Here is a 12,744-nt window from a genome sequence, read left to right on the forward strand (position 1 = left end):
AAACTGTGTGCGATGCAACAATCGCAAACGGTGGTGTAAAAAAACCGTTAAAAAAGGTGCAAAACGTTTGCGATGACGGATGCATCAAACACGGTTTAGATTTTAGTTGCGTGTGCGATTCAGGGCATACGGTTCTGTTCAATTAACCATTTTCGATGAGGAGGAACAAAAGAAACGGGCAGCCATATGAAGGTGTGTGCGATGTACAGCATACGGTTCACTCGAATGAACTGTTTGTGATTAGGAAACACAAAAGAAATGGTCAGCCAGATCAAGGTGTGTGCGATGTACATCATACAGTTCACTCGGATGAACTGTTTGTGCTTAGGCAACACAAAAGAAACGGTCGGCCAGATCAAGGTGTGTGCGATATAAGACCTGCAGTTCACTTGGATGAACTATTTGCGTTGAGACAAGAGAATAGAAATGGTTCAATATAAAAAATACCATAAATATTGAAGGTTCAAATTAAAAGATTACAACGCCCAAATTCAAACATTGCAAGCTGCGTCATTTCTGAAAAGGGATCAGCCACTGACAAGTCATGTATGAGTTTGACACAATGACTTCCAATTGCTTTGCCATATGCTCTTCCAATATGAAGTTTGGCATTTTTGGAGGCTCTTCCATTCTGCAGTACCTGCTGGCTCTGATAATCATACCATTCATCTTTCCTAATTAAATGCGTGTTCAACCTCAGTACCCTCAGCACCTTTGCTCTGGCAAGAAAGAACCCGGCGAGTGTAATCTCCGGTAAGGTCCCTCGGTAGGAGTTGAAAGTAATAATTGAGAGATGCAGATCCAGGCATTCGATGTGATTGTCGTTATAAACATTATCCACCTCCGAGCCTATTATTATCTGCAAAAGAAGAGAACGTGTTAGTGCCTACATGCAGTTTTGAACACTGCTACACGCCCATTTGGTTTGCAGGATTTGTAAAATGCACCAACATGCCATCTTCGATCTGGCATGATTAACATGGGCATTTGATTACAATCTAGAAGCATGTAGCCTTCTTCACAAGAGGTTGGATTGGATGAAAAATTCCCTAAGAAAACTAGTATAGATGAATCCAAAGGAGAAATGCTTATGGACGATTGTAACCATATGAATGAAGCAACCAATATGGGGTGGGGTGTATGTCCTAAAATCCTCCAAAATTCCTTCAGAAATCGTAGTACATTGTCATTGCAAACTTCGGAAAAGGTGCAAAAAATGAACTCCCTTATGGTTAACATTTAACAGGTAAGGAACGTCACCTCGATATACAGCATCTTCAGGCACAGAAAGTATCTTAGGCAACTGACAACTTCGTCCAGGTTGGGGCCGACAGATTCTACTGCCAACACCTTCACTGTGCCCAGAGTCTGGGTGAAGCTTCGCTGGATGACAGACGAACATACATCTTCAAAACTAGAAATAATGTTGATATCAAGAAGGAGTATAAGGTGACTGTTGTACCTGAAAGTTGTAGTATTTGACAAACGAGTAGCCCACCGCTTTCAATTTCGGCGCAAAAATGACATTGATTCTTGTTGGACCTTGTTGATCAACTACAAGTAATCTCTCAAGTGAAGGTGTGTCCTGGATGACCATATTGTGGTCCACCTTTTGTGATCTCTCGTTGCAGCACCATCAACACACATAAATAGTCCGGAGAGTCATGGAGGTGATGTGCAAGGTACTCGACCAATTCATCGCTTGAAGACGAAGGAACTCGAGTGTAGTACAGCCGCGGAGCAGGCGCTCCATGTCATCCTTTGGGATGCGGACGGCGACGAGCTCGAGGTGCTTCAGTCGTGGTAGAAAAAGAACGGGCGCGTCATTAAAGGGGGGATGTCATATCATGAACTTGGCGAGGCGCAGCGTGGGCGCGAAGCGGAGCGCGGACGTTGGCAGCAAGCGCAAATGCCCATCATTAAAACTGAGCTTCTCTAGCTGATCTATGGCAAGGGATCAGAACCCCTCATCAAGCTTGGCTCGGTCCTTGCCATTGGAACGGAACATGCCCATGATAAGGCCTTTGATTGGGCCATGGTGACTGCCGAGGATCTGGGAGAACGCATCCAAGCTTTGGCGATAGCCATGGCAGAGCTTGTGGGCGTCGAGGAGGTCGACAGGGGTGAGGAGCCATAGGGGGCGCCACCACCGGGAAAGGGTGGTTGTCCTCGCCCGATATTTGATTGGGAGGAGGGATATGATGACTATCAACATATCATCGGGGAGGTTGTTGATGAAGTCTAGGCTTACTGGAGTCGCTTGCTGTTCTTTCTCGACCCGCCTCCGCTTGTTGGCAGCCTCGTTCTCCACCTCGTCGGCAGCGACGGAAGCCTCTGTCTCCGTATTCACGCCATGCTCCGGTGCTTTAGCAGCCCCGGCGTCGCCACTCCCTCCGATGCGGCGCTTCGGCGGCATCCTCGTACACTGACGGCTTTGAGGACTCAGAGCGACGTCGAGGATGCGGCCGGAGAGAGAGGAATTGTGTGTGTGGCGAGGATGGGGGGTGCGGCCGCTCGGCGCCGTCATTAATATAGACCATTGGGAGCGAGGTGGGCGGCGGTCCAAGGCTGTCTCGCTGCCCGATGAGAACGACTGCTTAATCTCTAGTATGAATGAAATATATGCTTAATTACTGGATTTTAGTTGTAAAAAATAGATAGTGCTATTGATTTTTAGCTGCATATTTTGACAAATCGCAGTGTCTCTTGGCTTAGCGCCGAAGTCTGGCTTTCATTTGCATACCGTAATCTGAACCGTTTACGTTGAAGAGATGCTCAGATCCTGCGTTGAACAGCTTGTACCCTTCCTGGCAAGCCTGCGCACCGGACTGCGCTCGCACGCCTCCCGTTCAGTCAAGCAGCTGTCCACATGGCACCTCCTATAGCCATTAAAACCAAGACACATGGCGTCATGTGAATGGTTAACAGAACGCACACGGTTTGAATTATACAAACGTTTGAGATATTAAAGTGGCAGCTATTATCTCAAAATGCCTTTGTTGGATGTCATTATTCGAGTGCGCCTTCTCTCAAAATGGACACAAAAAATACCACAGCATGTCGGGTGCCATTCCATGATAGCATACCAAGTTTCATAAATTTTAGACGAGTTTTGGATTTACTAGAATTTAAAAACCAGGTATCTCAATGTTTTGCCGGCAATCAACGGTGCTCTAGTGTTTGAAATTCATTCCCATTTCTTGCATGGGACCTAAGCATGCACCCAAGGACACAGATTTGATTTTTCAACCAATTTATATGCACTGGAGCATGTGCATGTAGTTCAAATTTGAATTATGCACATAAATGCATTGGAACCTTAGTTAATGCATAAAATGTCCAAACGAACCCCGAAAACTCACAAAAATTGACACAACACTCCTGTTGTTCTATGTTGACATGAGAAAAAAATTGAAAGCAATAAGAGGCAATGTATATCGTTTCGTCCCCAAAGGTCGGACGTTCCCTATTGAAACCATCATGCTTGTTGTGAGAAGCTCTGGTTTGTGAGAAGCTTATACCCAAACCTGCCCCAAATGGGACAAAAAATTTACCACAACATGTTGATGCCGCTCCATGATACCATGCCAAGTTTCATGAATTTCAGACGAGTTTTGGATTTACTAGATTTTAAATACCATGTATCTCAATGTTTTGCCGGCAATCAACGGTGCCCTGGTGTTTGAAATTCATTCCCATTTCTTGCATGGGACCCAAGCATGCACCCAAGGACACATATTTGATTTTTCAACCAATTTATATGCACTGGAGCATGTGCATGTAGTTCAAATTTGAATTATGCACATAAGTGCATTGAAAACTCAGTTAATGCATAAAAATGTCCAAACGAACCCCGAAAATCACAAAAATTGACACAACACTCCTGTTGTTCTATGTTGACACGAGAAAAATTTGAAAGCAATAAGAGGCAATGGATATCGTTTCGTCCCCAAAGGTGGGACGTTCCCTATCAAAACCATCATGCTTGTTGTGAGAAGCTCTGGTTTGTGAGAAGCTTATACCCAAACCTGCCCCAAATGGGTCAAAAAAATTACCACAACATGTTGATGCCGCTCCATGATACCATGCCAAGTTTCATGAATTTCAGACGAGTTTTGGATTTACTAGAATTTAAATACCAGGTATCTCAATGTTTTGCCGGCAATCAACGGTGCACTGGTGTTTGAAATTCTTTCCCATTTCTTGCATGTGGCCTAGGCATGCACCCAAGGACACAAATTTGATTTTTCAACCAATTTATATGCACTGGAGCATGTGCATGTAGTTCAAATTTGAATTATGCATTGAAAACTCACTTAATGCATAGAAATGTCCAAACGAACCCCGAAAAATCACAAAAAATAACACAACACTCCTGTTGTTCTATGTTGACACGAGATTTTTTTTAAAGCAATAAGAGGCAATGGATATTGTTTCGTCCCCAAAGGTGGGGCGTTCCCTACCGAAACCATCATGCTTGTTGTGAGAAGCATATACCCAAATCTGCCCCAAATGGGACAAAAAATTTATCACGGCATGTTGATGCTGCTCCATGATAGCATGCCAAGTTTCGTGAATTTCAGACGAGTTTTGGATTTACTAGAACTTAAATACCAGGTATCTCAATGTTTGCGACCGAGTGACGGTGGCAGGGTGTTTGACATTCATTCTCATTTCTTGCATGGGACCTAAGCATGCACCCAAGGACAAAGATTTGATTTTTCAACCAATTTATATGCACTGGAGCATGTGCATGTAGTTCAAATTTGAATTATGCACATAAATGCATTGAAGTCACTTAATGCATAAAAATGTCCAAACGAACCCCGAAAAAACACAAAAAATAACACAACACTCCTGTTGTTCTATGTTGACACGAGAAATTTTTTGAAAGCAATAAGAGGCAATGGATATCATTTCGTCCCCAAAGGTGGGGCATTCCCTACCGAAACCATCATGCTTGTCGTGAGAAGCTCTGGTTTGTGAGAAGCATATACCCAAACCTACTGATAACCCACAAGTATAGGGGATTGCAACAGTTTTCGAGGGTAGAGTATTCAACCCAAATTTATTGATTCGACACAAGGGGAGCCAAAGAATATTCTCAAGTATTAGCAGTTGAGTTGTCAATTCAATCACACCTGGATAACTTAGTATCTGCAGCAAAGTATTTAGTAGCAAAGTAATATGATAGTAGTGGTAATGGTAACAAAAGTAACGGTAGCAAAAGTAATATTTTTGGTGTTTTGTAGTGATTGTAACAATAGCAACGGAAAAGTAAATAAGCGAAGAACAATATATGAAAAGCTCGTAGGCATTGGATCGGTGATGGAGAATTATGCTGGATGCGGTTCATCATGTAACAATCATAACATAGGGTGACACAGAACTAGCTCCAATTCATCAATGTAATGTAGGCATGTATTCCGAATATAGTCATACGTGCTTATGGAAAAGAACTTGCATGACATCTTTTGTCCTACCCTCCCGTGGCAGTGGGGTCCTAGCGGAAACTAAGGGATATTAAGGCCTCCTTTTAATAGAGTACCGGAACAAAGCATTAGCACATAGTGAATACATGAACTCCTCAAACTATGGTCATCACCGGGAGTGGACCCGATTATTGTCACTTCAGGGTTGCCGGATCATAACACATAGTAGGTGACTATAGACTTGCAAGATAGGATCAAGAACTCACTGAAGGAAATATGCCCTAGAGGCAATAATAAAGTATTATATATTTCCTTATATCATGATAAATGTTTATTATTCATGCTTGAATTGTATTAACCGGAAACATAATACATGTGTGAATACATAGACAAACAGAGTGTCACTAGTATGCCTCTACTTGACTAGCTCGTTAATCAAAGATGGTTATGTTTCCTAGCCATAGACATGAGTTGTCATTTGATTAACGGGATCACCTCATTAGGAGAATGACGTGATTGACTTGACCCATTCCGTTAGCTTAGCACCCGATTGTTTAGTATGTTGCTATTGCTTTCTTCATGACTTATACATGTTCCTATGACTATGAGATTATGCAACTCTCGTTTACCGGAGGAACACTTTGTGTGCTACCAAACGTCACAACGTAAATGGGTGATTATAAAGGTGCGCTACAGGTGTCTCCAAAGGTACTTGTTGGGTTGGCGTATTTCGAGATTAGGATTTGTCACTCCGATTGTCGATGAGGTATCTCTGGGCCCACTCGGTAATGCACATCACTATAAGCCTTGCAAGCATTGTGACTAATGAGTTAGGTTGCGGGATGATGTATTACGGAACGAGTAAAGAGACTTGCCGGTAACGAGATTGAACTAGGTATCGAGATACCGACGATCGAATCTCGGGCAAGTAACATACCGATTACAAAGGGAACAACGTATGTTGTTATGCGGTTTGACCGATAAAGATCTTCGTAGAATATGTGGGAGCCAATATGAGCATCCAGGTTCCGCTATTGGTTATTGACCGGAGAGGTGTCTCGGTCATGTCTACATAGTTCTCGAACCCGTAGGGTCCGCACGCTTAACGTTACGATGACAGTTTTATTATGAGTTTATGTATGTTGATGTACCGAAGGAGTTCGGAGTCCCGGATGAGATCGGGGACATGACGAGGAGTCTCGAAATGGCCGAGACGTAAAGATCGATATATTGGACGACTATATTCGGACTTCGGAAAGGTTCCGAGTGATTCGGGTATTTTTCGGAGTACCCAAGAGTTACGGGAATTCGTATTGGGCCTTAATGGGCCATACGGGAAAGGAGAGAAAGGCCCCAAAGGTTGGCCGCACCCCTCCCCATGGGCTAGTCCGAGTTGGACTAGGGAGGGGGGCGCCCCCTTCCTTCTTTCTCCTTCCCCCTTCCCTTCTCCTACTCCCACAAGGAAAGGATGAGTCCTACTCCCGGTGGGAGTAGGACTCCCCCCTTGGGCGCGCCACCTCCCCTTGGCCGGCCCTCTCCTCCTTGCTCCTTTATATACGGGGGCAGGGGGCACCTCTCTACACACAAGTTGATATACGATATTTTAGCCGTGTGCGGTGCCCCCCTCCACCATATTACACCTCGATAATATCGTTGCGGAGCTTAGGCGAAGCCCTGCATCGGTAGAACATCATCATCGTCACCACGCCGTCGTGGTGATGAAACTCTCCCTCAACACTCGACTGGATCGGAGTTCGAGGGAAGTCATCGAGCTGAACGTGTGCTGAACTCGGAGGTGCCGTGCGTTCGGTACTTGATCGGTCGGATCGTGAAGACGTACGACTACATCAACCGCGTTGTGATAACGCTTCTGCTGTCGGTCTACGAGGATACGTGGACAACACTCTCCCCTCTTGTTGCTATGCATCACCATGATCTTGCGTGTGCGTAGGAATTTTTTTGAAATTACTACGTTTCCCAACACTCACATATATTCATGAAAACATAATAGGTTCAGATCTGAAATCATGGCACTCGGGCCCTAGTGACAAGCATTAAGCATAGCAAAGTCATAGCAACATCAATCTCAGAACATAGTGGATACTAGGGATCAAACCCTAACAACACTAACTCGATTACATGATAGATCTCATCCAACCGATCACCATCCAGCAAGCCTACGATGAAATTACTCACGCACGGCGGTGAGCATCATGAAATTGGTGATGGAGGATGGTTGATGATGACGATGGCGACGAATCCCCCTCTCCGGAGCCCCGAACGGACTCCAGATCAGCCCTCCCGAGAGGTTTTAGGGCTTGGCGGCGGCTCCGTATCGTAAAACGCGATGATTTCTTCTCTTTTATTTTTTTCTCCCCGAAAGCAAATATATAGAGTTGGAGTTGAGGTCGGAGGAGCTCCAGGGGGCCCACGAGGTAGGGGGCGCACCCCCCACCCTCGTGGCTAGGGTGTGGGCCCCCTGGTCTTCATCTTTTGCAAGGATTTTTTATTATTTCCAAATAGACGTTCCGTGGAGTTTCAGGTCATTCCGAGAACTTTTGTTTCTGCACATAAATAACACCATGGAAAGTCTGCTGAAAACAGCGTCAGTCCAGGTTAGTTCCATTCAAATCATGCAAGTTAGAGTCCAAAACAAGGGCAAACGTGTTTGGAAAAGTAGATACGACGGAGACGTATCACCTACCCCAAATGGGACAAAAAATTACCACGGCATGTTGATGCAGCTCCATGAGAGCATGCTAAGTTTCATGAATTTCAGACGAGTTTTGGATTTACTAGAATTTAAAACCAGGTATCTCAATGTTTGCGGCCGAGTGACGATGGCAGGGTGTTTGACATTCGTTCCCATTTCTTGCATGGGACCTAAGCATGCACCCAAGGACAAAGATTTGATTTTCAACCAATTTATATGCACCGGAGCATGTGCATGTAGTTCAAATTTGAATTATGCACATAAATGCATTGAAAACTCACTTAATGCATAAAAATGTCCAAAGGAACCCTGAATAATTCCAATTCTTTTATGACACACATATAGTTGCATGTTCACTGCAGATAAAAGGTCTAGCAATTCAAATGTCGTCCATGGCCGTTGTGACCCCATTATGTAATTAAAATCAAGACGAAAAATCAAGTAGATCCCACACAGTTTATTATAACCAACCATGTGAGATGCAGCACAAAATATCTTGGAGCACCGTCGGAGTATAGTACGCATACGTCTTATGTGAGAAGGTGCGACGGCTACAGTCCACAGCCCGCTCTGAATAAGGGACCGTGTCTGATGACACTTTGCGCGCCAGTTTTTCCGCTGAAGCGATTCCAAATTTTCGGCTTCCGCGGAAATATCTACCTCCCCGCCCCCCCCCCCTTACCAAAAGCCACATTTCCCCTGCTTCCGCCTTCCTTTCCAAGTTGAAACCTTCACTCCTTGCTTGCAGCGCCGCCTCCTCGCCGGTGACTCTCCTTCACGCTGCTCGGCCTCGCCTATCCAGGCAGGTAATCCACACCCGACCCCCATCCTCCTCCTCCTTCAGCATCCCACATGCCCCGACCGCCAGCGCGAGCACGACACCTTCCACCCAAATCACCGACCCCTCCACCAAATAAGCGCCGGCATAAGCCATGGTGCACACAGTATAGCCAGGATCTCAAGGAGCATTTGGCAGCGGAGAAGCAAATCGCGGCCGCACGCGCGGGTGAGGTCGCGATGGCTGCCATTCGTGCCGACCCCCAGATCTTGGAGGAGCACCTCGCCGTCGAGGCCACCGTTGACGCCGCGATGCGGTTGGCTGCTTTAAACGATAGTTCATGGCGTTTTCTCGAGGCCACCATCGGCGCCTTCGACGAAGACTACGAGGTGTTTTCTCAGCGTGCACGTGCTTACCTCATCTCGAGAGCTAGCAGGTTGGTGCCCGGAGCGGCTCAGGCAACTCACCACTACAATGAGGGCTCCCACGATGCGGAGGCCTCGCCCTCTTCCATGTTCAAGGAGCCAATCATCATCGATATCTCCGACAATGAGGAGTAGCTTGTCTTATTAGCTCACTATAAGGACCCATGTTCAGTTGCTAGCTACTGCCTTTCCTTAACAAATTCTAGTGAATAGTGCTATCTACTTTTACCATGCAATCTTCTGCTATAGTGTATTAGTTCTATATATCGTGCAATGTGGTATTCAGTTAACTGCTTGGTTCAATTCTGCAAATGTCATGTTTAATTCTTCAGGGTGCAATATTTCCAAGTTGTTAAGCATGCTTGGTTTGGTTAACTGTCTGATCTTCTATTAGGAGTATGTTATATTGTGCAATGTGGTGCTTAGTTAACGTTTGGTTCATTTGTTGTGGTGTTTAGTTAACTGCTTGGTTCAATTCTGCAATGCGATGTCCAATTGTTGTGGGTAGAATTTTGTATTGTTGTGCATGTGAGGAATAAATCGAATTTGGCTGCACTTAATACATGAGAAACATATACAAGTGCTATATTTCCTAGTTCTTAATCATGCTTGGTTTGGTAAATGGGTTTTCCATGTGGCTTGCATTAATCTGATGAATCTGCAATGTGCTTATTTATCATCAACATATTTTTACTGATAGCATGCGAACCCTTACTTAACCTGATGACTAACTACCTTATATGTGTTGCAAGGAAACAATGGGAAGCACTGAGGTTTACAAGATGGTACTAACTATTATACCTTGCCTTTTTTATTCCTTTGCCCCATTTCCAATATGGAGAAGATATTTATGCACATCCTTGTTTTCAGGGTTCACTGGTGATTACCTCGCAAACCACCTCTATGGTCAGGAGGCGAGGAAAGTTTTCATACAACACCCACGGTTCAATATTGAACTGTTCCTGAAGAGGTCGAAGGATGGACAGTCAATCATCCACAGGCACTGGCCTAAAGTTGCAAAGACCTTCAACATGAATGAAGGCTCAATATTCGCCTTCCGCTTCAGCAGTTTTCCATATGAGATGCATCTCTCTATGTACCATCTATGATCCTAATTTCGAAAGGTTCTAGATGTTGCATTTGAAACTTGCTGCTGGTGCAGTTGTGTAATGGGGTAGCTGAGTGCTGAAGGTATATCATGTTGTACTCCGATGTATTTCAATTATGAAATCCTACTTCCTTAATATGGACATGGAATATATTATGTGCTTAATATGACTGTCAATTCAATTAGTAAATGGATTATTAATAATAGGGCAATTAGCCCACTAATTGGGTTTTCCTATTGCAAACGGTTATTGAGAAAACACCGTGGGCGATGACCTCAGGCAACGCACACAGTTTCTAGGAATAAACCGTGTTGGATCAATGAACAATCACACACGACATTCTCTTGAAAACTGTTTGCATTACGCCACCTTGCGCAAACGTTTTCCTTGGAGTGACTATGTGGGATGTATATACGAACGGAAACGTTTAGCGGTGACTGACTGTGTGGGATGTACTTACGACCGAAAATGATTTCGCCTGTGTAATTGTATTTTTAGCACTACTGTACGTATTTCTGTATTTGAGTGCTCGCCGGTCGGACACGACCTCATTTTGCGGAGCGTGTGTGCGAGGAGGGCATATCCCCGACGGTTTCTGGGTCGTGTGGGAAGGACCCCCATATCGCCCAGACTCACTAGGTGACGGTTCCGAACGCCGTCGCGGAAAGGGGTTAAAAACCGTTTGTATAGCACCGACGTGTACCAGTGAAGTCTTCTCTTAGCCGTGTGCGGTGCCCCCTCCATAGTTACACACCTCGGTCATATCATCATAGTGCTTAAGCGAAGCCCTGCGCCGGTAACTTTATCATCATCGTCGCCACGCCGTCGTGCTGACGGAACACTCCCATGTCCTCAACTGGATCAAGAGCTCGAGGGACGTCATCGTGTTGAATGTGTGCTGAACACGGAGCTGCCGTACGTTCGATGCTTGGATCGGTTGGATCGCAAAGACGTTCGACTACATCAACCGCGTTACTAAACGCTTCCGCTTTCGTTCTACGAGGGTGCATGTACACACTCTCCCCGCTTGTTGCTATGCTTCTCCTAGATAGATCTTGCGTGATCGTAGGAAAATTTTGAAATACTACGTTCCCCAACAGTGGCATCCGAGCCAGGTCTATGCATAGATGTTATATGCACGAGTAGAACACAAAGAGTTGTGGGCGATAATAGTCATACTGCTTACCAGCAACGTCTTACTTTGATTCGTTGGTATTGTTGGATGAAGTGGCCCGGACCGACATTACATGACCGCGTTCATGAGACTGGTTCTACCGACATGCTTCGCACATAGGTGGCTGGCGGGTGTCTATTTCTCCAACTTTAGTTGAATCAAGTTTGACTATGCCTGGTCCTTGCTGAAGGTTAAAACAGCACACTTGACGAAAAATCATTGTGGTTTTGATGCGTAGGTAAGAACGATTCTTGCTAGAAGCCCGTAGCAGCCACCTATAACTTGCAACAACAAAGTAGAGGATGTCTAACTTGTTTTTGCAGGGCATGTTGTGATGTGATATGGTCAAGACGTGATGAGATATAAATTGTTGTATGAGGTGATCATGTTTTGTAACCGTTATCGGCAACTAGCAGGAGCCTTTTGGTTGTCGATTTATTGTATGAAATGCAATCGCCATGTAATTGCTTTACTTTATCACTAAGAGGTAGCGATAGTTGTAGAAGCAATAGTTGGCGAGACGACAACAATGCTATGATGGAGATCAAGGTGTCAAGCCGGTGACGATGGAGATCATGACGGTGCTTTGGAGATGGAGATCAAAGGCACAAGATGATGATGGCCATATCATGTCACATATTTTGATTGCATGTGATGTTTATCTTTTATGCATCTTATTTTGCTTAGTATGGCGGTAGCATTATAAGATGATCTCTCACTAAATTTCAAGGTATAAGTGTTCTCCCTGAGTATGCACCGTTGCTACAGTTCGCCGTGCCGAGACACCACGTGATGATCGGGTGTGATAAGCTCTACGTTCACATACAACGGGTGCAAGCCAGTTTTGCACGTGCAGAATACTCGGGTTAAACTTGACGAGCCTAGCATATGCAGATATGGCCTCGGAACACTGAGACCGAAAGGTCGAACGTGAATCATATAGTAGATATGGTCAACATAGTGATGTTCACCATTGAAAACTACTCCATCTCACGTGATGATCGGACATGGTTTAGTTGATATGGATCGCGTGATCATTTAGATTACTAGAGGGATGTCTATCTAAGTGGGAGTTCTTAAGTAATATGATTAATTGAACTTAAATTTATCATG

This window comes from Aegilops tauschii, chromosome 6, assembly GCF_002575655.3.
Source record: "Aegilops tauschii subsp. strangulata cultivar AL8/78 chromosome 6, Aet v6.0, whole genome shotgun sequence".
Lineage (NCBI taxonomy): Eukaryota > Viridiplantae > Streptophyta > Magnoliopsida > Poales > Poaceae > Aegilops > Aegilops tauschii.